Source organism: Vipera berus (assembly GCF_964194415.1).
Source record: "Vipera berus genome assembly, chromosome: W".
In the NCBI taxonomy this organism is placed as follows: Eukaryota; Metazoa; Chordata; class Lepidosauria; order Squamata; family Viperidae; genus Vipera; species Vipera berus.
The window spans coordinates 13,966,931-13,993,607 of record NC_138210.1 but is presented as its reverse complement, the minus strand read 5'-3'; positions in this window follow the sequence as shown (position 1 = coordinate 13,993,607).

Sequence of the window (26,677 nt, the reverse complement as noted above, 5' to 3'; positions counted from 1 at the left end):
TGTCCTGCTTGGTTCCAAATGCACTTAAAGGAAGGGGAGGTAGGGAGGTAGAATCAAGACCACGTGAAGTGTTAGTACAGGTTTATAAAGCCTGCTTAAATAAAGACTGGGATTAATACAAGTCCTGGTCACCACCATATAAAACTGATGTGGAGACTCCTGAAATTGTTCAGAGAAGAGTAACGAGGATAATAAAGGGTACAGAGGCTAAAACATGTGAAGAATGGTTGCAGGAATTGCGTGCATCTACTCCGGAAAAAAGAAGGACTAAGGATGACATGATTGCAGTCTTTCACTCCAGGGAATTGTGGGCTTTTATAATCTCACTTGTCAAAGTTTTCCAAGCTTCTTGGATTGTTTTCCCCTTGAGAATTCCCATCCATAGAAACCTTCTTTAGTGCTCTCTGAGTTCATTGAAATCAGCTCTCTTAAAGTCCCAGACTCTAGTTTTACTTTGTTCTGTTGCTTGTGCTTGTATTTTGTTCAAATCCAATATTACATGATCACTCCCCCCACAAAGTTCCTGTAATTTCAACACCTTCTATCATTTCATCTCTGTTAGTATTAAGTCCAGTATGGCTGTCCCTCTACTTCCCTCCTGTACCTTTTGGATGACAAATTTGTCAGCTAGGTTTGTCAGGAACCAGTTCAATCTCCCACTTGATGCAGAGTTTGTCTCCCAGGTTTCCTGCCTGAGCAGGGGGTTGGGCTAGATGACCTCCAAGGTACCTTCCAACTTTATTATTATTATAACAAATTAAGTGTCCAACTCAGCCATTCTGCTCTATTGAGCTGCCGCACTATCTGCCCCCTCTACCACAAAGATCCTGCAGGAGAAAGGTAGCATGGACAACCATGGGATCTGACAGAGTGAGAGCTGTGAACAACAAACACAAAGCTTTTGCTGTGTCCCTGCATAACAGATATAGTGCCCTTGCTGACCTTAATAGGGATACTAAAGTGGCAGGTCAAGGTAGTTGTGATGATGATAACTCAAATAAGCAGGGGATTGTGATCCGAGATGAAGAACTTGTTTTGGATAGGGGAAAGTGGATCAATTGTTTCCTTGACTTTTTTTCTTGTTTTTTAAGTGTTGAAAGAAGCTTTTTTACTTTTGTCACAAGCCTCAGTTCATTTTGAGCCTTAGCTTTCCTCATCTCATCTTTGCAGGCTAGGGCTATTTGCTGATATTCTGCCTTAGTTATGTGCCCCTCTTTCTACTTTTTATACTTGTCCTTTTTGTCTTTCAATTTATTAGAGAGTTCTTTATGCAGCCATGCTGGTTTCTTTTGAGAGCTGTTATTTTTATTCTTCACTGGTATTGTGTTACACTGGGCTTTTATAATCTCACTTTTCAAAATTTCCCAAGCTTCTTGAGTTGTTTTCCCCTTTAGGATTCTCATCCATGGAATCCTTCCCAAGCTCTCCCTAAGTTTGTTGAAATTAGCTCTCTTAAAGTCCAAGAGTCTAGTTTGACTGTGTTCTATTGCTTGTGCTTGCATAATGTTGAATTCTAATATTGCATGGTCACTTCACACCCCCCCCAAGTTTCCTGTGGCTTCAACACCTTCTATCATTTCATCTCTGTTAGTGAGAATTAAGTCCAATATGGCTGATCCCCTAGTTCCCTTCTCTACTTTTTGGGAGACAAATTTGTCTGCTAGGTTTGTCAGGAATCTGTTTGATCTTCCACTTGGTGCAGAGTTTGTCTCCCAGTTGATGTCAGGGTAGTTAAACTCCCCCATTACTATTGTGATGTGCTTCCTACATACCTTAGGTAACTGACTAGCAAAAAGTTCATCTATTTCCTCTGTTTGGTTGGGTGGCCTATAGTATACACCTATGGCAATGTCATTTCCCCCTCCCCTTTTATATTGACCCAAATGCATTCAAGACAGTTTTCATCATTGTTGTGCTCTATTTCTGTAGAGATGTAGTTATTTCTTATATATAGCGCAACTCCACCTCCTCTTTTATTTGGTCTGTTTCTTTTAAATAATTTACAGTAAATCCCTCTAGCTGTATGTTCCATTTGTGGGTTTCATCCCACCAAGTTTCCATAATGGCAACAATATCATATCCGCATCCAATCATGCAGCAGAGAGTCACCTTCTTGTAATCAATTGAAACTACAGTTGCAAGAAAAAGTATGTGAACCCTTTGGGATTATGTGGGGTTTTGCATGAATTGGCCATAAAATGAGCTCTAAACGTCATGTAAATCACAACAATAGAAAAACACAGTCTGCTTAAAATAATACAGCAAAGCAGCCCCAAACCATAATGCTCCCTCCGCTATGTTTTACAGTGGGGATGAGGTTTTGATGTTGGTGTGCAGTGCCTTTTTTTCTCCACACATAGTGTTGTGTGTTTTTCCCAAACAACTCAATTCTGGTTTCATCTGTCCACAGTATATTTTGCCAGTAGTGTTGTGGAACATCCAGGTGCTCTTTTGCAAACTTCAAACGTGCTGCAATATTTTTTTTGGACAGCAATGGCTTCCTCTGTGGTGTCCTCCCATGTACTCCATTCTTGTTTAATGTTTTCCTTATTGTAGATGTGTCAACACAAATGTTAGCATGTGCCAGAGATTTCTGTAGGTCTTTAGCTGACACTCTAGGATTCTTCTTTACCTCATTAAGCATTATGTGCTGTGCTCTTACAGTCATTTTTACAGGACGACCACGCCTAGGGAGAGTAGCAACAGTGCTAAACTTTCTCCATTTGTAGACAGTCTGTCTTACCGTGGACACATGAACATCAAGGCTTTTGGAGATACTTTTGTAACCCTCTCCAGCTTCATGCAAGTCAACAATTCTTGATCGTAGGTCTTCTGAGAGCTCTTTTCTGCGAGGCATGGTTCACATCAGACAGCGCTTCTTGAGACCAGTAAACCCAAAACAGGTGTGTGTTTTTAAAGGGCAGGACAGCTGTCAGCAACACATCCAATATCATCACACTGGTTGGAGTCAAGGTTGGCTCACTCCTGGCTCCAATTAGCTCTTGGAGAAGTCATTAGGCTAGGGGTTCACATACTTTTTCCACCCTGCACTGTGAATGTTTCCATCTTATGTTCAATTAAAACATGACAACAGCTAATGTTTGTGTAGTATTATTTTAAGCAGACTGTGTTTTTCTATTGTTGTGACTTACATGACGTTTAGAGCGGATTTTATGGCCAATTCATGCAAAACTCCACGTAATCCCAAAGGGTTCACATACTTTTTTCTTGCAACTGTACATTCAAGTTGGTCTTCCTTCTCTTGCAGTTTTCCAAAATCATCTTTTCAATTAGGACCTGTGTCATGGTTCCAATAGATGAGACCAGTAAAATCAGAACTCCAAGGCAAGAGGTTTCCTTAAAGAACATATTTATTGGCTACAAAGTATTGGCACAGTCAAAAGTGAAACCAAGTCTGGAGTTCCCTCCAAAGCGTTACAATGTTACAAAGTTAAACTTCCCACCCCAGCACTATGTAATTATCCATGTTCCCCAATAGAATACTTTGGCGGACGTTCTAACAGAAGGCTCAGCCCGCCAAAAGTCAGGCAGCAATGACCTTAGTTCCCACGGGACAATTTATTATTTAGTCTAACCTTAAAACCACTCATCCCCCCTCCCAGTACTGTGGCAACCAAAAACGAAGCAAAAAGTGGCTTCAGCCAAGATCATTGCAGTGTTGACAACCTGATCTGTTGTTCTTCGACTGGGCAGTTTACTTTTTTTTTTTTCCCAAGATGGCGACGGTTGCTGTTTGAACTCCGTGCTCCCTGCGATGGGCTCCAAATGAGCTTTGGGGGAAGCAGAACCGTAACGTCGACCCGATGGAGAGGTTGGAGGGGTTAACAGCAGTCGGGGGGGCGCTTTTAAGCGGCATGGAGGCTCTTCCTGTCTTTTTACGATCCCGCTGGCCGGAAGATCGGCTGAGGCATGGAGTGCCGGCTGTAGCGTCGCTGCTTCCAGGAATCAGCTGGTAGGTGCCCTTCTCCCTCCGGAAGGCTTCCCGGCCCGAAGATCGGCCGAGGTGTAGCCGTCCCGTTTGGAGCGCTGCCGTCTCTAAGTTCACCAGGGGGGCTTCCTTTTCTTCTTGGAAGGCTTCTCGGCCTGAAGACACGTGGCCGTGTCGTTCGGATTGCTGCCGCTTCCATTGATAACAGATGGGCGCCGTATTTAGCTGCGCTGAGGCTCCTTTTCTTTTGTGAGGCCTCCTGGCCCGAAGATCGGCCGGAGAATGGCTTGCAGCTGGGACGATTGCTGGACGCTTTTGGCTCTGCGGAGATATGAACAGGGGGTGGGCGCCCTTTTTGGTGGCATGGAGACTCCTTCTCTGTTTTGGACGGCCTGCTGGGCCAAATACTGGCTGAGATGTGCCCTTGTTGTCTGGACTGCTGCCGGGCGCTTTCTGCTGAAGATGGTGGCTTGATGGCTTGATGGCCTGTGGACTTTCCGTGGCATGGCCCTGGTGCTCTGTTCGGTTGGGGGGGGGCTGGTTTGAGTTCCCTGGATTAGCTGACGTATACTGTTTTTGGCACGAAGGACTGCCTTCTTAATGCCCGGTTGGTTGGAGCAGGGTGGAATATGAACATTTGTCCCTACTCCTAAGGCTTCCTATTGCCAGTTGATATGGTATCGTGATCAGGCCGTGGTGAGAGGGCGGTCTGGATCATTCATCAACCACCCACTGATGTGAGAGATCAGTGGGATGGGTTTCCCTGGCACTCAGTCCACCCTAGGTGGGCTTTCCTCAGCGGCGGTAAAAGAGCGGCTGCAGTTGCTCCACCTGGTTGACTCGGGTGAGAGCCGAGTTGAACTGAGTTGGGGGACTGAGATATATATCCTGGCCCTATAACATCATCATAGTCATCTAATTGTTCATTTGGTTTATTGCCCTATGCAGCTTTTATTATGCTATGGCTCGTATTCAATATTCTAGCACGGACTTGTACGCTCTCAGGGGGGCTCCTCCCTCTTGGATACGACCTGTTGCCATGTCCCTTACTTCCCTTAAGGACGGGCCCAACTGTTGGGACCCCGAGAGGTGGCTGGGCTTAAATAGGGGCCTCTGGTGGAAATGCATTAAGAGGCCCCTGGTATGTTTTTTAGCCGGTTGTTTTAAAGGGTTAGGGAGGGGGGGAATGGGAGGGAGGGGAGGGAATTGGGGTGTGTTTTATCAACCGGCTGTCAGTCTGGGCCTACAATAGTTCCTGGTGAGATGGGGTTGGGGGCATGGGCTTTTGGTTCCGTTGGTATTGGGGTGGGGTTGCAAATCCCCACGACGATTGGGAATGGCAGCAGGCGGTTACACGGAGGGCCGCACCAATATCTGGGACCGCGCCCCCGCTGTCTTCGAGTGGTGGCGTGTTCCGACCCTCCGGTTAGTACCCTTTTATCTGGGGGTGAGGGGGACCAGGACCCTGAGCTCAGACTGGTGTATTTTAATGCCAGATCCATTGTGAACAAGGCTCCCCTCGTCCGGGAATTGATCGAGGAGGAACACGCGGATCTGACATGCATTATGGAGACCTGGTTGGGCCCAGAGGGCGGTATCCCTCTGGTTGAACTGTGCCCTCTGGGTTTCTGTGTGCTACACCAGCCTCGGGCTCAGGGCAGGGGCGGTGGGGGGGCGGTGGTTATACGGGAGACTTTATGTCCGCGGGAGACCACTGTTGTCCAGATAGGCGGGAGTGAGTCCCTTCTCATGAGATGTGGCCCTCGGGCTCAGTTGGGCCTGTTGCTAAGATACCTGGCGCCCAGCTGTGTAGCAACGGCCCTGCCTGAGCTGCTCGACACCCTCTCAGGGTTGACGGTGGAGTTTCCCAGACTCATAGTTCTGGGCGACTTCAACCTGCCTTCCCTGGGAGAGTCATCAGAGTTAGCTCGGGAGTTCATGGCTTCCATGACGGCTATGGACCTGACCCAAGTAATTCAGGGCCTGACTCATGGGGCGGGTCACACTCTTGACCTGATTTTTCTATCTGGGCAATGGTTGGATGATTTGGGAGGGGGCTTGCCAACTATTATCCCCCTGTCATGGTCCGATCATTATCTCCTGCGGCTGGTCTTCCGCTGTGTCACCCCCCCGCCGCCGGGCTGTGGAACCGACCAGGTGGTTCCGTCCCAGGTGCCTAATGGAACCAGAACGGTTCCAGATGGTGCTTGGGTCCTTACCTATCTCCCTCACTCACAGCCCAGTCGATGCCTTGATGGATGCCTGGGAAAGGGCGGCCACCGAGGCACTCGACCGTGTTGTACCCTTGTGACCCCAGACCCGGCGCTGATCCCGTTGGGCCCCATAGTTTTCTGTGGAACTCCGGGAGATGAAGCGTCGGAGACGGGGTCTAGAGAGCGGTTGGAGATCCACCCGATCTGAATCTGACCGATTGCGACTAAGAGCCTTCACAAGGTCTTACCTCGCTGCGATGAGGACGGCGAAGTCTAATTACTTCACTTCCCTCATCGCGTCCGCAGATAATCGCCCAGCCGCCCTGTTTAGGGTGACTCGCTCTCTCCTTAATCGGGAGACGAGGGAGGAACCCTTGCAGAGACGGGCTGAGGAGTTTAGTCATCATCCGGTGGACAAAATCGCTCAGATCCAGACCGGTTTGGACTCTGACTGGGCAGAGTCTGACATGGAGGAATCAAGCGGTCTTGAGCATGTTATCTGGACTGAGTTCAACCCTGTTTCCCCCAATGACGTGGACAGGATCATGAGGAGACTGAGCTCCACCACTTGTTTACTGGACCCGTGCCCCTCCTGGCTGGTTTATGCGGCTAGGGAGGAGACACGAGGCTGGTTCCAGGCAGTGATATCTGCTTCCTTGAAGGAGGGTATCTTTCCCACCGCCTTGAAGGAGGCGGTGGTGAGACCCCTCCTCAAGAAGCCTGCACTGGTCCCGGCTGTTTTAAATAACTACCGTCCGGTCTCCAACCTTCGCTTTTTGGCGAAGGTTGTTGAGAGTGTGGTGGCGCATCAGCTTCCTCTGTTCCTGGAGGAAACTGATTATCTTGACCCGTACCAATCGGGTTTCAGGCCCGGGTACAGCACAGAGACGGCATTGGTCGCACTGGTGAATGATCTCTGGCGGGCTCGAGACAGGGGATGTTCCTCTGTCCTAGTCCTTTTAGACCTCTCAGCGGCTTTTGATACCATCGACCATGGTATCCTACTGCGGCGTCTCAGGGGGATGGGAGTGGGAGGCACTGTTTTACGGTGGTTCTCCTCCTACCTCCTGCCACTCGCAGTCGGTGTTGACGGGAGGGCAGAGGTCCGCCCCGAGGTCTCTCATTTGTGGAGTCCCTCAGGGGTCGGTCCTCTCTCCCCTCCTGTTCAACATCTATATGAAACCACTGGGCGAGCTCATTCATGGTTTCGGGGTGGGGTATCATCAGTACGCTGATGATACCCAACTTTTTCTTTCCACCCCGAACCAACCCAGTGATGCACTCAACGTGATGTCCTGTTGCCTGGAGGCAGTCCAGGTTTGGATGGGGAGAAACAGGCTTCGTCTCAATCCTGCCAAGACTGAGTGGCTGTGCATACCGGCATCTCGGGTTAACCAGGTTGTTCCATCATTAATGATGGGGGGTGTTACCCCCCATCGATAGGGCTCGCAACTTGGGCGTCCTCTTGGATTCACGGCTCAATTTTGAAGACCATATAAGAGCCGTGACCAGGGGGGCTTTTGCCCAGCTTCGTCTGGTTCGCCAGTTGCGGCCCTATCTGGACCGAGATGCCCTACGCACAGTCACCCATGTGCTCGTGACCTCCCGGCTAGACTACTGCAACGCTCTCTACATGGGGCTGCCCTTGAGGACCACTCGGAGGCTTCAACTAGTGCAGAATGCAGCCGCGCAAGTTGTTATGGGAGTTATAATAATAATAATAAGTTGGAAGGGACCTTGGAGGTCATCTAGTCCAACCCCCTGCTAAGGCAGGAAACCCTATACCATTTCAGACAAATGGCTGTCCAGTCTCTTCTTAAAAACTTCCAGTGTTGGAGCATTCACCACTTCTGGAGGCAGGTTGTTCCACTGGTTAATTGTTCTAACTGTCAGGAAGTTTCTCCTTAGTTCTAGGTTGCTTCTCTCCTTGACTAGTTGCCATCCATTGCTTCTTGTCCTGCTTTCAGGTGCTTTGGAGAATAGCTTGGCTCCCTCGATACTCCCGATACTCCCGTGTAACACCTCTTCTCCGTGAGCTGCATTGGCTTCCGGTTGCCCTCCGGGTGAGATTCAAGGTGCTGGTAATGACCTATAAAGCTCTAAATGGCTTGGGTCCGGATTATCTAAGGGAACACCTGCTGCCGGCATCAACTTCCCATCATCCTGTGCGCTCCCACAGGGAGGGCCTTCTCAGGGTACCACCGGTTAAGGAATGCTGGCGGGTTATTCCCAGGGGAAGGGCGTTCTCTGTGGCTGCGCCGGCCCTATGGAACCAACTTCCCACGGAACTCAGGACTGCCCCCGACCTTCGCTCATTTCACCGGGACTTGAAAACCTGGTTCTTCGAGCTGTCTGGCTCAGACTGAGGGGTTTTAACTAATTTAATTTAATTGGGTTTTAGTTTAACTTCAGGGACTGTAATTTAATCATAGTTTTAACTGATTTTAATTTTGTATGTTATGTATTTTAATTTTCCCTGTAAACCTCCCTGAGTCCTACGGGAATAGGGCGGTATATAAATTTAAATAATAAATAAATAAATACTTTCTGTTCAGGTGGAAAGAGCTTGTTTCCTTGTTGGACTGCATCAGCTACCACACCAGTTAGCAATCTGAAAGTTTTTGGTAAGCAGGTAACCTGCTGCTGCCCCTTTTGTTGGATTTTTTCTTTATGCCAGATTTTAACCAATCTTTAATTTCACCTCCTTACAGTATGTTGTTAAACTGCTTGGTAATGAGTGGGTGTAGATCAGTCAGATGTTTCAACCAAAAACCATGCAATTCATTTTCACCTAGTGCTGACCAATCCTTGATCTTCTTTGCCTTTTTTTCTACCATTGCTCCTGTTATTACAAGTTCTTTCATTTCAGCTTCTTTTTTTATTCTTACCTACTTCTGTTATCCAAGTTGCACTCCTGTTGCATTTCTTTGGGTTGTCCCATAGCTGTGCTCAAAACTGCACTGTTTCTTTTTTGATAGGTATTGAATGGTTCACTGCAGTCTCTCCATTGATAGATTGGGACAAACATTTCTGATTCAACTGAACTTAAAGAGTCTGCCTATAGTGTGAAATTTGAGTTGCATTTTCTGATCTTCTTTGCTATAGCTGTTATTTGCTGCTTTATTATTTCCAGTGCTTCTGTTAAAAGAATTTTCTTGGTTTGATTTTCTGAAGACAGTTAGTTTCATAGCTTGAGCACTGTGGGAGGGCAAAAGTGGAGATGCCCATATGATTTTGAACAAAGTGACTACAGCTACTCCATCTGTGAACAGTCCAAAGTCTGGATTGGTTAGTAGAGATTCAGTTAAGTTTAGTTTAGGTAATTCCACATTGTGGACAAGGTGAAGGCAGTCATGGAGGGGCTTTTCCAGACCAGTAACTGGTAACAGGGTGGCAGGATTCAGGGTGGCACAGTGTTTGAAGGAGATGTGATCAAAGGTAAAGAGTTCTGCTTCATATTGAGCCAGTCTCTGGTGGGTGAAGGCTTTAGTTTGGGATTTTAGCAGGATAGCTATGTCATGTGACACTGCCCCACGAAAATATCCCTTGACTGCTTAACAAGTTTAACAGTGGAAGTGATGGTGCTGAGGCATGGGACTGCTCCCTGTGCAATGGGGTCTACTTGAACTGAGTAGTAAGTCACAGGTCATCTATGTGGAGATGAGCAGTTGGGTCAACACTCCTGAGGCCACTTCCAGTGGTGAGGTTCAGCTGGTTCGCACCGGTTCAGTAGTACCACTAGCTAAATTTTGTTGAGTTCAGAGAACTGGCTGAACCCATGTTGCTTCCGGAATTCCGTTTTAGGCCTCGGAGGCCTGGAGGAGGCCTCCCAGGCCTAGAACAGCCCACAGGAAGTACATGGATGTCACTTCCAGAAGTCCATTCTAGGCCTCAGAGGCCCAGGCCTGCATCCACGCAGAGAACCAGATGTTCAGGTATTTGAATCCCACCACTGGCCATTCCCCTATTTCTGTCTATGACTAGAGTGAAGTGTTTGCCATAATCAAACACTTGGCAAGGTAGAAAAATGTGGTATAGACAGCATCACCACCAGATGGATTTGTAACTGACTGACAAACAGTACTCAACAAGTAGTCCTTAATGGTACTACATCTACATAGAAGGAAGTAAGCAGTGGGGTACCACAAAGTTCCATCTTCCATCCCAGTACTCTTCAATATCTTCATAAATGACTTAAATGAGGGAATAGAAGGGGAACTCATCAAATCTGCAGATGACAAAAAACTGGCAGGAATAGCCAACACCTCAGAAGACAAGCTCAAGATCCAAAAGGATCTTGACAGACTTAAACAATGGGCCCTATACAAAAAAATGAAATTTAATGTGGAGAAAAGCAAGGCTTTACACTTAGAAAGGAAAAACCAAAGGTACAAGTACAGATTAGGCAAAACCTAGCTCAAAACCAGTAACTCTGAGAAGGACCTTGGAGTCCTAGTGGACTATCACTTAAATATAAGCCAGCAGTTTGTGGCAGCAGCCAAAAAAGCTAATACAATCCTGGGTTGTATAAACAGAGGCATAGAATCAAAATCATGTGAAGTATTAGTTGTTGTTGTTAGTTGCGAAGTCGTGTCCGACCCATCGCGACCCCATGGACAACATTCCTCTAGGCCTTCCTGTCCTCTACCATCTTCTGGAGTCCATTTAAGCTCACACCTACTACTTCAGTAACTCCATCCAGCCACCTCATTCTCTGTCGTCCCCTTCTTCTATTGCCCTCAATCTTTCCCAGCATTAGGCTCTTCTCCAGTGAGTCCTTCCTTCTCATTAGGTGGCCAAAGTATTTAAGTTTCAACTTCACGATCTGGCCTTCTAAAGAGCAGTCAGGGTTGATCTCCGCTAGGACTGACTGGTTAGATTGCCTTGCAGTCTAAGAGACTCGCAGGAGTCTTCTCCAGCACCATAGTTCAAATGCTTCAATTCTTTGGCGCTCAGCCTTTCTTATGGTCCAACTTTCACAGCCATACATTGCAACTGGGAAGACCATAGCCTTCACTATACGCACTTTTGTTGGCAGGGTGATGTCTCTGCTTTTTAGTGTGCTGTCTAGATTTGCCATGGCTTTCCTCCCCAGGAGCAAGCATCTTTTAATTTCTTGGCTGCAGTCCCCGTCTGCAGTGATCTTGGAGCCCAGGAAAATAAAATCTGTCACTACCTCCATTTCTTCCCCATCTATTTGCCAGGAATTGAGAGGGCCGGATGCCATGATCTTGGCTTTCTTAATGTTTAGTTTCAACCCAACTTTTGCACTCTCCTTCTTCACTCGCAACAAGAGACTCTTCAGTTCCTCTTCACTTTCTGCCATTAGAGTGGTATCATCTGCATATCTTAGGTTGTTGATATTTCTTCCAGCAATCTTAATTCCAATTTTTGATTCATCTAGCCCTGCCTTTCTCAGGATGTGCTCTGCATATAAGTTAAATAGGCAAGGCGACAGTATACAGCCTTGCCGGACTCCTTTCCCAATTTTGAACCAATCAGTGGTTCCGTGTCCAGTTCTCACTGTTGCTTCTTGGCCCGCCTATAGGTTTCTCAAGAGACAAATAAGATGGTCTGGTACACCCATCTCTTTAAGGACTTGCCACAGTTTGTTATGATCCACACAATCAAAGGCTTTAGCATAGTCAATGAAGCAGAAGTAGATGTTTTTCTGGAACTCTCTAGCTTTCTCCATGATCCAGCGTATGTTGGCAATTTGATCTCTAGTTCCTCTGCCTCTTCGAAATCCTGCCTGTACTTCTGGTAGTTCTCGATCCACATACTGCTGGAGTCTAGCTTGTAGGATTTTAAGCATAACTTTACTAGCATGAGAAATGAGTGCAATGTTGCGATAGTTTGAACATTCTTTGGCACTGCCTTTCTTTGGAATTGGAATGTAAACTGATCTTTTCCAATCCTGTGGCCACTGTTGAGTTTTCCAAATTTGCTGGCAAATTGAGTGTAGCACTTTTACTGCATCGTCTTTTAAGAATTTGAATAGCTCAGCTGGAATACTGTCACCTCCACTAGCTTTGTTGTTGCTCAGCTTTTCTAAGGCCCACTTCACTTCACATTCTAGGATGTCTGGCTCGAGGTCAGTGACCACCTCATTGTGATTATCAGGGACATTAAGCTCATTCTTGTATAGTTCTTCTGTGTAATTTTGCCACCTCTTCTTAATCTCTTCTGCTTCTGTGAGGTCCCTGCCATTTTCGTCCTTTATCATGCCCATTTTTGCATGAAACATTCCCTTCATCTCTCCAATTTTCTTGAAAAGATCTCTGGTCCTCCCTATTCTATTGTTTTCTTCTATTTCTTTGCACTGTTCATTTAAGAAGGCATTCTTATCTCTTCTAGCTATTCTCTGGAATTCTGCATTCAATTGGGTGTATCTTTCTTTTTCTCCCTTGCCTTTCGCTTCCCTCCTTTTCTCAGCTATTTGCAAAGCTTCCTCAGACAGCCATTTTGCTTTCTTGCATTTCTTTTTCTTTGGGATGGTTTTGGTTGAAACCTCTTGTACAATGTTGCGAACCTCTGTCCATAGTTCTTCAGGCACCCTGTCTATCAGATCTAATTCCTTAAATCTATTTGTCACCTCTACTGTATATTCAACAGGGATATGATTTAATTCATACCTGAGTGGCCTAGTGCTTTTCCCTACTTTCTTCAGTTTAAGCCTAAACTTTGCAACGAGAAGCTCATGGTCTGAGCCACAGTCAGCTCCTGGTCTTGTTTTTACTGACTGTATAGAGCTTCTCCATCTTTGGCTGCAGAGCATATAGTCAATCTGATTTCTGTGTTGACCGTCTGGTGATGTCCATGTGGAGAGCCGTCTCTTGGGTTGTTGGAAAAGAGTGTTTGCTATGACCATCGTATTCTCTTGACAAAATTCTATCAGCCTGTGCCCTGCTTCATTTTGAACTCCAAGGCCAAACTTGCCTGTTATTCCGGTTATCTTTTGGCTTCCTACTTTAGCATTCCAATCCCCCATGATGATAAGGACATCATTTTTTGGTGTTAGTTCTATAAGGTGCTGTAGGGCTTCATAGAACCGTTCAATTTCATCCTCTTCAGCACCGGTGGTTGGGGCATAGACTTGGACTACTGTGATATTGAATGGTTTGCCTTGGATTCGAACTGAGATCATTCTGTCATTTTGAGGATTGTATCCCAGTATTGCTTTTCCTACTCTTTTATTGACTATGAAGGCTACTCCATTTCTTCTGAGGGATTCTTGCCCGCAGTAGTATACCTGATGGTCATCTGAATTAAATTCACCCATTCCTGTCCATTTTAGTTCGCTGATACCTAAGATGTCGATGTTTAGTCTTGTCATCTCTTGTTTGACCACGTTCAGCTTTCCTTGATTCATGGATCTTACATTCCAGGTTCCTATGGAGAAAAAATCTTTACAGCATCGGACTTTCCTTTCACCACCAGACACATCCACAGCTGAGCGTCCTTTCGGCTTTGGCCCAGTCGCTTCATTCTTTCTGGCGCTACTAGTACTAGCCCTCTGCTCTTCCCCAGTAGCATATTGGACGCCTTCCGACCTGAAGGGCTCATCTTCCAGCGTCATATCGTTTTGCCTTTTGGTACTGTCCATAGGGTTTTCATGGCAAAGATACTGGAGTGGGTTGCCATTTCCTTCTCCAGTGGATCACGTTTTGTCAGAACTCTCTGCTATGACCTGTACCGTCTTGGGTGGCCCTGCACGGCATAGCTCATAGCTTCATTGAATTACGCAAGCCCCTTCGCCACGACAAGGCAGTAATCCATGAAGGGGCAAGCTTTCTTAGGCCTTCTTAATTTTTATCATGCATTCCTCCCACATAAAGCCACAGTGGCAGAGCCGTTACACCGGCTCTTAGACAAAAAAGCTCAGTGGCAGTGGACCAATGTCCACGAAAGAAGTTTCGAGGCAGTCAAATCACTGCTGCCCTCAAACTCAGTGCTCACTCACGAAAAGCTGCCAGTTTGCATTGCGTGCGATGCATCTCCATATGGGGTTGGGGCTGTGTTGAGCCATTTGTCGGCTGATGGGAAACAGTCTCCCATCGCTTATTATTCAAGGACCCTGTCATCTGCAGAGCAGAATTATGCACAGATCGACAAGGAGGCATTGGCCATTGTGGCCAGGGTTAAAAAGTTCCATGACTTTTTATGACCACCAATTCACAGTCTTTATGGACCACAAGCCACTTCTAGGGTTGTTCACTACAAACAGGCAGACACCTCAGATTTTGTCTCCTCAAATGTTTAGGTGGTTTATATTCCTTTCAGCCTACAGCTACAGGCTGATTCACAAGGTGGGCAAAGAAATGGGCCATGCAGACAGCCTTAGCAGATTGCCCCTGCCACACATGGAGCCAGATCAGGCTCCAGCTGCATGGATCCTAGCTATACAGGATTTGCCAGAGTCTCCTCTCCATGCTGGAGACATAGCTGCTGAGACAGCAGCTGACAGAACACTTAGCCGTGTGCTAACTTGGGTTCACACTGGATGGGTGGAGAAATGTCCAGGGCCAGAATTTCAGAGTTTCTTCATGAGGAAAGATGAACTTTCAGCTCATAAAGGGTGCATTCTTTGGGGAAGTAGAGTCATAGTCCCCAGCTTGTTAAGGCCCAGAGTTCTTGAGTCTCTGCATGAAGACCATCCAGGAATAGTCCAGATGAAGGCACTTGCGAGGAGCTACCTTTGGTTGCCAGGGCTAGATAAAGCTATTGAGGCCCAAGTACACGGTTGCTATACGTGCCAACAATCCAGACCGGAGATGCCGCAGGCCCCTGTCCACCGATCGGAGGACACTAACACACCATGGTCAAGAATCCACATTGACTTTGCCGGGCCCTTTCAGGGACAGCTGTTTTTAATAGTGGTCAACAGCCACTCTAAATGGTTAGAGGTTGTACCAATTTACACTATGACTTCTGCTAGGACCATCCAGGTGCTGTGCAGAATATTTGCAACACATGGGCTTCCATTCAGGCTGCACCCCAACAGAGTCGCCTCAGACACTGCACAGCCAAAGACACCAAGAAGTTTACAAGTGGGTGACCGGGTCTGGACCCAGAATTATGGGCAAGGGGCTTTGTGGGTGGCAGCAAAGGTTGTTAAGGTGTCAGGACCACTCTCCTACGAGGTGGTCCTGGAAGATGGGCGAGTCATTCACCGGCACATTGACCAGCTGTGTTGGCGGCTAGCAGATCAGTCGATGGCTGTCAGTGGTCCGACAGAGCGGCTTGCATGCTCTGAAAGAACTCTTGTTAATGGTGACGGGGAAATGGCCGTAGAAGAGTCTCCTCCGGACACACAGACTGTATCCCCTGATCTGGACAGGCATACTGCACTGAGAGACAGCCCTGCAGACTTCACTGCAGAATTGGACTTTTGTTTGGGCTGACTGGGACTGGCCAGCCAAAGGGACTCGAGTCACTCCAGTGAACCTCAGAGCCTTGGTCTACCCAGCCTGGCAGACAAGCAGGTAGACCAGGAGATCTCTGTAACCCCTAGACATTCTGAACGGTCAAGAAGGCCGCCTAATTATGTGAAAGATTATGTCAAACAATTGAGAATTTGAACTATCTAGGGGGAAGGGGTGTAATGTATTGGCCATTTCTGTTTAAAACCACTTGCTTAATGTCTGATCCCTTGTTTAATGTCTGACCTACTTTTTCTTTGTTGTGTAATGGTTGCTGTTACTGAAAGCCAGACTTGCTGTCTCCAGGCTGATAATTAGGTTTTGGGCGGGAAACTGCAGCAGCTATTAGCTTGCTTCTGTTCTGAGTTAATAAACTTGTTTGCTGTTTCAACACCTCGTCTCGCTTAATGCCTAAAGAACCGAAGATATAACAGGTTATCTCTTGAAAGTCTGTACTTTTAATTTTTTAATTTATTCAAATGATTAAAATACAAAAGAAGAAAATTAAGAGACAAAAAAAAAACAGGAACATTAAAAAAATGTGAATTAAAAAGGACAAAAAACAAAAACACATATTATCCCCCCTAGTTGAACACTGACAAATCTATTGCAACCATAATAGCTTCCCCACTTGCAAAGCAGGTCCAAAATTTATAAGCTTCTACATCTATTTGCAGCCCAACTGACCTGTCATACATTACTTATATGAAAGAAAAAATAGTTAACAGTTTAAACAACAGTAAAGCTAAAGTTCAAGGACCTCTGTTAACAGTCTGTTGTTGTAATTTACTCAGTGCTTTTTTTCTAAAAAAAAGGTGCCGGAACTCTCATCTTGTTAATCTGGCATGGGCGTGGCCTACTGTGTGGACGTGGCCAGCTCAACATCACTTGCGTCAGGGGCACTTGTTCGGAGCTGGGCAGGACTGGGGCAAATCTGAGGGTCTCTGGCAGAGGGGGGATGGAACTGGGGCAAACGCTGGGTCATGGTCCATTGGAGGAGCCTCACTGATATTAAAGTGGGTGGGGGAAGACATGATATTAAAGTGGGTGGGGGAAGACATGATATTAAAGTGGGTGGGGGAAGACATGATATTAAAGGGGGTGGGGGAAGACATGATTATACTGTTATATGGACAGTTGTGGACCTGTTTTCAAAACAGGCCCATTTCGTGCCATGTAAGGGACTGCCATTGGCCCGGCGATTGGCCTGGATGTTCCTAACCCATATTTACCGCTTACATGGCGTACCCAGGCGTGTTATTTCGGACCGAGGGGTACAGTTCACGGCCAAGTTCTGGCAGGAGTTTGTCCGGTTCATTGGTTCGTCCCAGGGTTTGAGTTCCGGATATCTTCCCTGCACTAATGGAGCAGCCGAATCAGCCAATGCTACGGTGGAATGATACTTGCGTAGCTATGTGACTTACCAGCAAATGGACTGGGTGGATCTACTGGCATTCGCAGAGGTGGCCCATAACAACGCGGTCCATAGTAGTACCGGTTTCTCCCCATATAGGGTGGTATTGGGATATGACTTCATTCCTATCCCAGAGTACACTCAGGGGACGGCTCCCCCCTGCCAACCCAGGGAATGGATGGTACAAAAGGAGGGGGTATGGAAGGTGACCAAGGAGGCATTGGAAAGGGCGGCTAGCACAAATAAGGAGCAGGCAGACAGGAAACGACAGCCTTTCCACACCCCTAAAATCGGGGACTGGGTGTATTTATCCATGAAGTATCTGCGATTACAAATACCGAGTAGGAAACTAGTCCCAAATTTATGGGACCATTCCAGGTCACCCAGGTCATTAACCCGGTGACGGTGCGGCTTCGGTTACCCAGGTTCCTTGGCAAAGTCCACCCGGTTTTCCACAGTAGCCTGTTGAAACCGGCCCCTGTATCCGCAGGGGTAGGGAAGAAGGGAACTCCCGGTCCCGTTCACAATGGATATTACGAAGTACAGGAGATCATTGACTCTAGGATATGGAGGGGAAAAGTGCAATACCTTCTATTGTGGAAGGGGTATCCAGCATCCGAAGCATCATGGGTAGTGGAGGGGAATGTCCAAGTGCCTCGGCTGGTTCGGGCATTTCACCGCAAGTATCCAGGGAAGCCCGGGGGGGGGGGACGTGCGGAACCTGTCGCTCACGTAGGAGTGTGTGTAACGTCTCCCTCTTATCTTCCAGGTGGAGCCCTGGTAAGGGGAGCCGCCTGTCGAGCCCCATGGGCCCGACACTACGAGGGGCGTACAGGGACTGGGAAGGATGTTAAGGCCACCCACCCATGCGGCTCTGCGCCCACACAGACTCGGGAGCGGCGGACCCAATGGCCAGCTGGGTGCCGGCCTCCGAAGGCACAGGACAGACAGCTGGTTGTGCCACGGACCCCACATGCTCGGATGCGACCGCTACCTGCCTTGCAAGCCTCGGAGGGGCCCCAGCCATTCATCACCTCCCAGGGCCAGCAGCCAGCTGCTCCGGGTGCCGGCGCTCCGACAAACAGCTGCTCCGGGGCTCTCCGGTGCGCCTGCATCAGAGGGACCTGAGGAAGGCTCTGCAGGCGCTCGGAAAGACAGCCCAGACTGCCCTGTGTTACACGGGCTCCAACAGTTGCCACCGGAGGCAGCCACCGGAGGCCCGACCATAGACGGGCCTGCTTCGGGAGGACGCATGGCCAGTCGAGAGGGGTCCTGGCGGGACAGGTCTGTCTCCGATAGTGCCTGTGACCAGTGGCCATCGCTGCAGACACCGGACGGGCCGGAGCCGTGCCTTCACAAAGGACCATTGTGGGACGTGTGGGAGAGAGTCTCTGAGCTAAGTGGGACTGGTGGGGTCGTAGTGGGGTACAGAGGGACGGTTACACGCTGGGCGGTTAAGGTTAGGACTGGGAGGGGGCTGGGGGAGAACACGAGGTACTTACCGCACGGCGGATGGGACACAGGGGAGCACAGGTGCGAGGACGCATGAGGAGACGGGAAGAGGACAGGGGTTTAATAAGCGCCAGCCGGATGCTGATTTGGTTCGAGGAGGGTGGGGTCGAGGAGTGCACCGGTATAAAGCAGGCGTTGGGGCATGTAGCTCCCAACACTGACTTTGCATGTACTTGGAGTTCGCAAATAAAGGAACCCTTGTTGTTGGCCGTACCACGACTCATCGTCTGACTTCTTATCGGGGACGGTTTTGACAGTGGGTTAGACAGCATCACCACCAGATGGATTCGTAGCTGGCTGAACGGCCATACTCAGCATGTTGTCAACGCTGTGACAATGGATGTCATCGCTCTGACAACTGAGAATCAGCAGCCATTTTTAATTTTGCTTCTAATGTGCCTTTTCTATTATTTTATAGAGTTCAGATGTAGAAGGGAGGATGGGGTAAATGCTTGAGGGTTTAGCTAGCCATAACAATGTAGAAGTGTGGAAACTCAAGGATATGGTCTGTTAATGTTTTGGCGGGCTAAGGAGCCAGTGAGAAAAGCCCACATTTTGCATTAATTGGGGAATGTGATTTATGACAGCGTTTGTGGGGTGGGAATTGCAACTTGTTACTTTGGATCTGGGGGGAGGGAATATCAGTTTTGGGTTCAACTATGTAAGTGCCGATGCTTTGTTTCCTAATAAAATGTTCTTTTTTTTTAAATCCCATTTATATCCCGCCCTTCTCTGAAGACTCAGGGCGGCTTACAATTTAAAGCACAAATCAATGTGCTTAGCACATTTAAGGAAAAATTCTTGCCTTGAAGTTCTTTTAATGGTTTCATCTATCGCAGTGGTAGCGAACCTTTTAGAGACCGAGTGCCCAAACTGCAACCCAAAACCCACATATGCATTGCCAGGTGCTGGGAGGGCATGGCCCCTGAGTGGGTGTGGCTATGGTAGTCATGGCAACATGGGTGGGCGTGGCCAGGGTGGGCATGGCCACCTTAATGTCACTCCTAGGGAGAGATGCCTGTGGGAGCTGGGCAGGATTGGGGGAGATCCAGGGATTCTCTGGTGGGTGGGACAGTGGGTAGGAGGCTAATCCTTCAGGGTGAGGTGAGGCAAGGGAGGGGGCAGGGCAGGGGTGCCATTGCCGTGTGGCAAGGCAAGGTGAGGCAGGGGCTGGTTGGAGACAAAGGGGGGCTCCGGTGAGGAGGAAGAGGTGGAAGAGGGTTTAAGCAAGCTTAGCAACCAGGGTGGGGATCCCCCCAAAAAACAAACCTGCTTCGTGGGTAACCTCAAAGCACGACAGAAGAGACCAAAACCTGCTGGAACCACCCAGCAGATGGGAGGGGAATAAAAAGCAAACAGCCCCCCCAATCCTCAATGAAAGCCTCGGACAGGGGGAAGAGTGTGGGCAGGCGGGCATCTCGCTCAGCTAATGGCTTGGAGGAGAAGGGCAGCTACACCCCTCCTCAGCTGCCCACTTTCAAGGTCTCTTTCAAAAACCTGCAGTTTTCTCTCAAATGTTTTGATATCACAAAACATCCGTTCTGCTGTTTTCCCTGCACCTTGTAATTGTTTGTTCAGTAGACTGAAGTGGTGTGTAAAGACTTTAAAAAACATGAGGTTGGTAAGCCAGGCTGTATCAGTGAGCTGTGGATATTCTTGCCCCTTTTCATGCACAAACAGCCTAATTTCATCCAAGCAGGCTACAAATCTCTCCAGGACTTGTCCTCTGCTCAGCTACCGGACATTATTATACATAAATAAACAATCATACTGTGCCTGAACCTCCTCAAGTAGTACTTGAAATTGCCGACAATTCAGAGCACGAGCCATTTATGTAATTCACTATTTTTGTGATGTCTTTGAGGACATCGACAATTTTTTTGTTGCTTTCCCTGGCACAAAGAGCTTCCTGGTATATAATGGAATGGAACTGAATTACTTTATATTTTGTTTCTTGAAGAAACAACTGTATGAAACCAGATGTTGCCCCCACCATAGAAGGTGCTCCATCACTTGTAATTGAAACCACTTTTTCTGGTCTTATGTCTTGTGACAAAAAAGCTTCCTTAGCAGCATTGTAGATATCTACACCTTGTGTTCTTTCAGGCAAAGACACTAGTTTCAGCAGCTCTTCTCTCATGATGTCACCAACAGCATAACACAAAATTACTGCCAGGCTTGCACGATTATTGATATCTGTGCTTTCGTCCAAGCACATGGAGTAACAGGCTGCCTTTTGTATGTCAGTGGTGAGCTGCTGACTAACATCACTTGCCATGCACTGGACTCTATCTTTCACAGTATTTCTGCTCAGTGGTATCTCAGAGATGTGTTGAATAATTTTATCCTTGTTTGGGAAATCATGGAAAAGAGAATGTTACAACATTCCAGCTGGAGCCTGGCACTGATCCTGGTGCTTCCACTGAGCCCTGACAGCCTTGCAGCTCCAGCCATCTCTCGCTCAGGCTTGTGCGGTGCTGCCACCGGTTCAGCTCATTCCCCTCCCCAGCTATCACTTTTCTAGGATGGTTGTGTACCACCTGCCAGGTGCCAATGTGCCACAGGTGGTACACGTACCACAGGTTGAAAAGCCCTGGACTAGATGACCTCTAAGGTCTCTTCCAACTTTATTATTATTATAATATTATTAGTACATTCTAACCACTGTGCCACCACAGTGGAGCTGATGGATGACACAAGCTCCCCTGGTCTTTGTCGGCAGCCAGACCTACTCACATGGACTCTAGGTTTGTGGAGCGCGGCAGGCTGGTGCCTGGATTTCTGGATAGCTAACTGGCTTGTGGGAATTTTGAACTTTTGTTGGTGTCTGTATCTGTGTGCTCTGAACTTCAGGAGACATTGTAGGACTGCACAGCTGTTTGTAAATAAGGCCTTTTTATTAATTATTATTAGACACAACACAGACACACATACACTACCTCCACACTCGTCTAACAAAAATGGACTATATATTGCCTGGGATCCAAGAGGCATATAAACTTATTTTATTAACCTATTGTTGTGATTCAGGGTCAGCCTGTGGGTTCGGCAGTTGGGTCGAATGACTCAGAGAAGGAGGGGGGTGTTGAAGAGCTTGCTGAGGGGGTTGGAGAGCTTGCTGATGAGAGCCCTCAGCCAGGCCCCTCCCACCTGGTCACGACGGAGACCCAGCTGTGTGAGCCTGACAGCGTGGATGAAGATGACCCACAGCTGGCCCTGTTCAAGGACGCCCGACGCAGGAGGCAGTCAATCAGGAGTAAACAGAGGAAGGCAATGGGGCACCTCGGAAGGAGGCAGAGAGAAGCCACGCCCTGCACTGTATAAAAGGGGAATGCGTGGGAGGGCTGGTTTGCTGAAGGCAACCGCTTGAATAGCTCCTGTTTCATGGTTCGTGTCTTGTTTGCTTTTGTATCCATACATTTGGTAGGCTTAGTTCCAGCCTCTTGCCTTCTTGTAAAAGGGGTTGTCCCTGCCTTTTCTGCAGGGCCGGTAGCAGGCTGGTACAGAACAGTTTCCCTTCAGCCTCCCACCCCTTACTATTATTATGGAGCAGCTACGTGCTGAGAATGCCCAGCTCGCCCAGCAACTCACTTTGTTGGCAGCTCAGGTGGCTCAATTGCAAGCTCAGGTCCATGCTGCACCCCCACCATCACCCCCACCCAGGAGAAAATGCCAAGTTGCGATGCCGGATAAATTTACTGGCAATCCAGAACTGTTTCCTGCTTTCCTGGGACAATGCCAGCTCTTTATCAGCGTGAGAGCAGCTGATTTCCCCACTGACCGGCATAAGGTGGGGTTTGTGTTAAGCCTTCTTTCGGGTGATGCAGCTCATTGGGGCACGCCTCTGCTGGCTCAACCTAGTCCATTGTTGGACAACTTTGTGGGGTTTTGTGATCATATGCGTCTGATGTATAAGGACCCAATTAAGACGCAGACTGCTACTCGACACCTGAAAGCTCTGAGGCAGGGTCAACGCCCCCTACAGGGCTATATCAGCGATTTTCGGCTGCTTAGTCAGGATTCCGCCTGGAATGAGGCTGCGCTTGTGGATGCCTTCCAGGATGGATTGTCGGAGATGTTGGATGAGCTGGCCCGTGTGGATATTCCCTCAGACCTGAATGGGCTGATCCATCTCTGCCTGCGGATCGATGCTCGGTTGCAGCAGCGAAGGAGTCGCCGTGCCACCCCACAGACCCCTGCAGCCCCTGTTGTGCGTGAGCCCCCAGTTCAAAGGGAGGAGCCAATGGAGCTGGGTGCCGCCAGGTCTCGTCTATCGGTGACTGAAATGAACAGACAATCGGGGGGTTGTGTTTTTACTGCGGGGACCGTGGGCATTTGGCTGCTTTTTGCCCAAAGAAGCGGCAGCGGGCATCAGTGACCGAGTCTGCCACGAGAAAGTCCCTTACTTTTCTGTTGGGAAACGCCCCGAGCCCGATCTAGACGGTGTGATAGATCGGGCGTCCCACAACAACACTGAGCAACGTCTTTCCGATGCTGCCTGTGGACCTCCACTGCATCTGATATTGGAGGCACGTCTGATCCTTCCTGGCAAGCCAGAGGGGATTCCAGTCCATGCCTTAATTGACTCTGGGGCCACTACAAATTTTATGGACTCAGCATTTGTGGCCAAATGGGCTGTTCCCCAGTGCCCGGTGGATCCGCCCATGTTAGTGGAGACTATCGATGGTCGAGTGCTCCTGTCTGGGCCAATTACGGCCGCCACGCAACCATTATGTATGGCCATCAGTTCCCATGTGGAAGCCATCCAGTTCTATATCACCTCAGATCTGCGTCTTCCCAGGTGGCCAACGTGATATCCCACGTTGGCCACCTGGAAAGACGCGACTGCCGTTCATGCCCCTGCTTTGGTGACCGCTTTTCATGAACAATTTCCATCCCGACCGCATCCGGATCGGCAGACCCGGGGGAAGGGCCCTGCGGTGCGGGATAGTGTTGTGATTCAGGGTCAGCCTGTGGGTTCGGCAGTTGGGTCAGATGACTCAGAGGAGGAGGGGGGTGTTGAAGAGCTTGCTGAGGGGGTTGGAGAGCTTGCTGATGAAAGCCCTCAGCCAGGCCCCTCCCACCTGGTCACGACGGAAACCCAGCTGTGTGAGCCTGACAGTGTGGATGAAGATGACCCACAGCTGGCCCTGTTCAAGGATGCCCGATGCAGGAGGCAGTCAATCAGGAGTAAACAGAGGAAGGCAATGGGGCACCTTGGAAGGAGGCAGAGAGAAGCCACGCCCTGAACTGTATAAAAGGGGAATGTGTGGTTGGGCTGGTTTGCTGAAGGCAACCGCTTGAATAGTTCCTGTTTCATAGCTCCTGTTTTATGGTTCGTGTCTTGTTTTGCTCTGTTTTATGTTAATAAATTTGGCAGGCTTAATTCCAGCCTCTTGCCGTTTGTAAAGGGGTTCTCCCTGGCTTTTTTGCAGGGCCGGTAGCAAGCTGGTACAGAACACATCCTCCTTATAGTACAATGGTAAAAGATTTAGATAAAGACCTGATGATTCAATGTGGAAATTTTAAAAATTGGCTATGTCAAGCACTAAATAGGTGTTCTGTACCAGCCTGCTACCGGCCCTGCAGAAAAGGCAGGGACAACCCCTTTTACAAAAAGGCAAGAGGCTGGAACTAAGCCTACCAAATTTATGGATACAAAAGCAAACAAGACACGAACCATGAAACAGGAGCTATTCAAGCGGTTGCCTTCAGCAAACCAGCCCTCCCACGCATTCCCCTTTTATACAGTTCAGGGCGTGGCTTCTCTCTGCCTCCTTCCAAGGTGCCCCATTGCCTTCCTCTGTTTACTCCTGATTGACTGCCTCCTGCATCGGGCATCCTTGAACAGGGCCAGCTGTGGGTCATCTTCATCCACGCTGTCAGGCTCACACAGCTGGGTTTCCGTCGTGACCAGGTGGGAGGGGCCTGGCTGAGGGCTTTCATCAGCAAGCTCTCCAACCCCCTCAGCAAGCTCTTCAACACCCCACTCCTCCTCTGAGTCGTCCGACCCAACTGCCGAACCCACAGGCTGACCCTGAATCACAACACTATCCCGCACCGCAGGGCCCTTCCCCCGGGTCTGCCGATCCAGATGTGGTCGGGATGGAAATTGTTCATGAAAAGCGGTCACCAAAGCAGGGGCATGAACGGCGGTCGCGTCTTCCCAGGTGAACTCCTCTGGTCCGTAGCCTTTCCATTCAATCAGGTACTGGAAACGACCTTTCAGCCAACGGGAGTCCCTGATGCTGGCGACCTCGTACTCGGGCATGCTGTCTCCATCACGAGGTCCTGATGGGGGAGGTTCCGCTCGGCGGAGTGGACAGGCCGGTTGCTCGGGGACCAACAAAGACCGATGAAAAACTGGGTGCACGTGCAGGGAACGTGGCAGAGTTAAGCGATAGGCGACCGAATTGATGACAGCCTCGATTGGGAACGGTCCTAAATATCGGTGATCTAACTTTCTCACCGGCCGTGTTGACGGTAGGTTCCTGGTGGACAACCAGACCCGATCTCCCACCGATAGTGGAGGCGTATCCCGCCTTGACCGATCAGCAAACCTTTTGTAATCGTCCTTGGCCTTCTCTAACTGACGTCGCACCAATCAATGGATCGCCTGTAACTCTGCCATGAAGTCGTTCGCTGCCGGCTCTGGTGAGTCCACGGGAGAAAGGGGGAAAAACCGGGGGTGATATCCCACGTTGTCCAAGAACGGTGTCATCTGTGTGGAGGTGTGCTGCGAATTGTTAAATGCAAACTCAGCTATGGCCAGATAGTCCACCCAATTGTTTTGCTGCAGATTGACGTAGCAGCGCAGATATTGTTCCAGGATACCGATGACCTTCTCGGTTCCCCCGTCAGTTTGAGGATGATGCGCGGACGAGAGGCAAATCTTGATATCCAACGCATGCATCAACTCCTGCCAGAAGCGGGCTGTAAACTGGGCCCCCCTATCAGAGACGACTCTATCAGGGAGGCCGTGCAGCCGAAACACCTGCTGAATGAACATACGACTAGTGGCGCGGGCTGACGGTAAGCCGCGACAGGGGATGAAGTGCGCCATCTTGGTCAGCATGTCCACCACCACATACACTGTCGTAAAACCAGAGGATGGGGGTAAATCCGTCAGAAAGTCCATGGACATAGCCCCCCAGGGTCTTTTGGGTGTCGGCAAGGGCTGCAGTAATCCAGGCGGGGCCCCTGTCGCTGACTTGGCCTGCCTGCATGGGATGCAGGAGGTGACATAGCACTGGACGTCGTGTCGGACTCGGGGCCACCAGAAGGTACGGGAGACCAGGTTCAGGGTCTTGAACAGGCCAAAATGCCCCGCCGCCGGGTTATCGTGACACTGGCTGAGGATGAGTCCCCTGAGTGGCCCTCCCGGAACGTAGAGCCGGTCACAATAATACAAGAGTCCATCCGTGACCGTCCAAGGAGAATCTGGCCCCACCTCCTCCTTCCGCTGAGCCACCCACACCTCCTGCTGCTGTGCCTCCCGGATCCGAGCCCGTATATCAACCGGCTCCCGCACCACAGCAAAAGACTCGACGGGGATCACTGTCCTGGGCAGAAGCTTGTCTTCCACTCGGGAATATTCGGGATTCCTGGACAGAGCATCCGCTCTTTGATTGTGCTCGCTAGGTATGTACCGAACTCGGAAGTCGAACCTCGCAAAGAAAAGAGACCACCGGATCTGGCGTTGGTTCAAATTCCGAGTGGTATGCAGGCTTTCCAAATTCTTATGGTCCGTCCGAAGCTCGATTTGATGCCGTGCTCCCTCCAGATGATGCCTCCAGGCCTTGAACGCCACTTTGATGGCCAGCAGCTCCTTCTTCCAGATTGTATAATTGCGCTCCGAAGGGTTCAGTTTTCGTGAATGGTACGCGCAAGGGAAGAGGGTACCGCTGGGCGTCGTTGCCTGGAGTAACACCACCCCAATGGCAATGTCGGAGGCGTCCGCCTCCACGACAAACGGCCGTTGCGGGTCAGGATGCTTCAAGAGCCTTGGTGGAGCAGTGGGCTAATGCCTCCTTAAGTAACACCAGCTGCCTGCAATTAGTGCAGGTTCGCATCCCACCAGGCTCAAGGTTGACTCAGCCTTCCATCCTTCCGAGGTAGGTAAAATGAGGACCCAGATTGTTGGGGGCAATAAGCTGACTTTGTAATA